Here is a 4,492-nt window from a genome sequence, read left to right on the forward strand (position 1 = left end):
ATATACTGCATGTCTATATTCAATTTTTTTCAATGTAGAAGCATTATTAATTTGAACACACCCTCATGTTAATCTTCTTTATTTAACCTATGTATACATATAAATATGTGACTATATGTATAATTATTCTCTCTATATATGCATATATAAAACATGTATATTACAGTTTTGGTTTTTGTTTGTTGTTTTATTTTATATTTTTTTAGATAAGGTGAGGACCCAGTCACAAGGGAGTGAAATTGATCAATCTTTTTTAAAGTATAGTATTCATTCTGCTGGAATTACAAATACGACATTGGGAATCTTTGGGAGAAATAAACATGACATGGGGAATGGAATGTGGTTTACCACTAGATAGAAAAGCTGTTTCTACTCTTAACCACCAAGCATTATAGCCAAAAACCGTTTTAGGGGAATAGGGGGAATCCCACATATTTCAGGAGCAAATGAATAATGTCTTCTACAGTCTTAAAACAGTTATGCAAAGACCTTCCCTCTGAATAAGTCAATGTTTTTCCTTCCTACCAGTAAAAATTGCTTGGATTTTGTGAACAAGGGAGAAGGATGTTTCTTGTCAGAAGTGTAGGTCTACATAGCTGTCAAAGTAACATATTTCTGAAGCACAGTAATAAATGTACAGCACTATGAACCTTAAGGTACTTTATAAATCCTAGCTATCATAGCAGCTCTTTTTGTGGTGGCAAAGAATTGGAAATTGAGAGGATGCCCATCAATTGGGGAATGGCTGAGCAAGTTGTGGTATATGAAAGTGATGGAATACTATTGTGCTATAAGAAATGATGAACAGGCTGACTTCAGAAAAAGCTGGAAAGACTTGTATGGTCTAATGCTGAGTGAAGTGAGCAGAACCAAGAGAGCGTTGTACACCATGACAGCCACGTTGTGTGATGACAAATATTGGTAAACTTAACCCTTCCCGGCAATACAAGGATCTAAAACATCTCCAGAGGCCCTGTGATAGAAAATGCTATCCACATCCAAAGAAAGAACTATGGAAGTTGAATTGCTATTTTTTTTTCTCTTCTGTTGAGTTTTGTTTCCTCTTTCTGATGGTTCCTCCTATTGGTTTTAATTTTTACTTACAACATCAATAATGTGAAAATATGTTTAATATGAATGCAAATGTCTAGCCTATATCAGATTGTGTGCCGTCTTGGGGAGGGTGGTGGGGAGGAAGAGGGAGAAAAATTTTAACCTCAAAAGCATATGGAACTGATTATTGATAAATCAAAATAAATTAATAAAAAAACAAAATAAAATCCTAGCTATAATTACTATTAGTAAGTTCATAAGATTGATAACTAGAAGGGATCTCAGAGATCATGTAGTACCAGCTACTCATTTTAGAGATGAAGAAACTGAAGTCCAGAGGTTAGAGGATTTGTCCAAGGTCACAGAAACATTGAATTGCAGGACTGGGAACTTATCTAAGGTCTTCTGATTCCAAAGACTGCAGGTGCACCTGGTCAAGCCTTGAGCAGCAGTTCTTGACTGAGTAATGCAACAATTTCAAAAACATACAACCTTTAAATAAAATCAAGTTTTAAATGTCTTATAACCCCTCCCACTTGAGAATAGGATTCATGACACAGAAGGTGTTTTCTATGCTGTCATAGGAAAGCCACATCCATGTACAATTGAAATAATTTATTTACCACTAGAGCACCACAAAAACAGTCATACAATGTGATCATATACAGAGTAATCGGTCACCAAAATACAAAACAGCTGTTCTTATGTTCCATTAAAAAAAATATGCCAACCATACAATTGTATTGCTGCTTAACACACAGAAAATGCTGCCCTAACCACCCATGGTGCTGACATTTCCCCTGTTCCCTTCCCTCTACCCTATGTTCATATTTGCTAAAGGGGAATAAATGTCTAACAGAAGCCCCAAATGAAAAGATTCTGGAGATTTAAAATAGAGCATTTAAAATATTATCAGTGCATCCGTGAGGAAAGAAAACAAAACAAAACAAAACAAAACAAAACAAAACTTCATCCTATCTGGAGAGAAAATACCTACAGAAATAAACGCATACTACATAGAATTAAAAGGAAAATGGAAAGGGAAAAAAAATAGTCAAATCTGGCATTGGGCTGCATTCAGCACACATCAAGTATAGGTTTATCATCATGACATCCTATTCCTGTGCATTACTATTTTTCAAACTTCTCAAGCAATTTCTTCATTTTAAACCTAAAGATAAGGAAGCTGATAAGAGGAAACAAAAATTAACACTTCCCTTTTGACGTCTGCCGCTTTCATAATATTACCTCCCACATTTTATTTCAGTGTTCCTTTATCAATGCATTGCCACTGACCAATGCGTGGGACACATACAGATGCAGCTACGGGTGTCTTGCTCAAAGGGCCTAGTCACCTATGTTAATGTGAGCCAATGCAGGCCAAGCCTAAGAAAGAGATGACTCTCACTCCATAGGGCTCCATTTGTAAATAAAGAAGAATCTAGCTTCTCTTGGAGTATAAAAGAACATCTAGAACACCCATTCACTTTGGCAAAATAAACCAAACTAGCTATTTCTATGCTGATCTAGGTTTTATTTTTCTCTTAAAAAAAATTAAAAAGAAAGGAAAAATATTTGAAATTTGTTTTCCCCTGAAAACTCAAAATCCAATTAAAACCAAAGATATTTCCTAGGAGCTGTTTACCCTTTATGCAAACAATACAAAAAGTGGAATAAGTGAAAATATTGATTTAACCAAGTTAGAGACATCTATTTACTCAGCCATCAACTTCAGTCAGATCCTTAAGGAAAACATTTCACTCTGACCATATCTATATGTCTAAAACCCTCTGTATAATCTTTTAAAAGACTGTAGGGTGGGCTTTTTAAAATCTGAACCGCTTAGTAATTTGCGGCTGTAACCATGGAGACAGAAAGTTCTATGATTCCACTCAACGTTGGGAACTGCTCATACAGGAAATCTCTCCATCAATGTAGACAGTAACCCATCTATGACTCGGTAGATAAGTTCTAGGAAGTTGCCTCAGGCACATAGAAGTTCAAGGACTTGCCTAGGGCCATATTGCTAAAATGTATTGAGGCTGGACTTGAACCCAGGTCTTTCTGATTCCAGGGCCAGAAGTCTATCCACTAGGCCATGTTGTCTCAATATCCATGGATAAAGAAGGAAAAACAAATGAACTTGAATCTATTTCTTTTTTTTTTTTTGTAAAAGAAAAAAAGACAAGTGGAGTCAGGTAGCTTATGTCATAATGCTGAACAATATACAAAGCACATGTATAGCAAATATCATATAAACATGTATTTGTAGTGCAAGTAAAAAATATAGGGACTCTACTCATACTGGCCAGCTAGAGGGAAACACATTATTCTGGGTGATCCAAAAAAAAAGAGCCCCAAATTTAAATTCAAACTTATCATAGTTGACAGTATTACAAAATACAAAAATATGGTGAAAATTTACACATTACACGTAAAGTACTTTATGATTTTTTTAATAGTTTACAATAGAGATCTACAGATATGTTTCCAATTAAGCTGGCTTTACTACCCACCTATTGTAATACTATAGGTATGGTTATAGATACCAAAAAGAAGGAAAAAATCCCATAGCATAGCTATACAGCAACACATTAAGTAAGGTCTGACGACTAGACCAATATATGTCAAAACATTTCATTAGTTTTACTAAACTGACATTTGAACCACTTATTGTAAAAAAAAAAAATCTTACAGACTTATCTTTCAGGCTAAAAGATTTCCTTTATTAATGAGCTTTTTTCATTATCTTAAACCTTACAAGAAGCTTCTTTAGGCATCTGGCATATGAAATACGTGTTTGGGTTTTTTTTTTTTTCATTTTTTGTCTCAAGTCAGACTTTCTTAGTCATGTAATCACTAACTTTCAGTCTTCACTCCACTATGTGGCCTTTTTTTTTTTTTCCATTTTCCCCCTGGCTGGTCAAGAGTTCAAGTTCCCTAAGCCTTCCATCTTCAGGTTTCTGGCCATTGATTTGGTCTCCTCTTCATCTACCAGCTCTTGCTTTCTGAGGGCCATGAAATGTTCATTGTATAGTTACACACAAATAAATAATGCACTGTTACTCTACAGCTAAAAGAAATGGGAAAGGGACCTATTGCATAGCAATACAGAGAAATCAAGTGAGGAATGGGACAGGACAGGTACATACAACAACTCCACTTAATGGGATTTTCCTGTTTTTTTCCTTTCACATAGTTAACACTAAACAAATTTTTCCAGTGTTTATTTTTTCTTTAAAAAAAAAAAAAAGGTCTTGCTTCTTGTCTATCTCACTATCAGAGAAGGTAAAATGTAGGATAAGGCCTTCAACTTTTTTTTTTTTGCTTCGGATGCCAGTTTTAAAAAACAAAGAACCAAACTTCCAAAGTATTCATACTAGTACCGCTTTTTCTTTTCTTTTCTTTTCTTTTCTTTTCTTTTCTTTTCTTTTCTTTT

The sequence above is a fragment of the Vombatus ursinus genome, unplaced genomic scaffold, assembly GCF_900497805.2.
Source record: "Vombatus ursinus unplaced genomic scaffold, bare-nosed wombat genome assembly UNPS02014798.1, whole genome shotgun sequence".
In the NCBI taxonomy this organism is placed as follows: Eukaryota; Metazoa; Chordata; class Mammalia; order Diprotodontia; family Vombatidae; genus Vombatus; species Vombatus ursinus.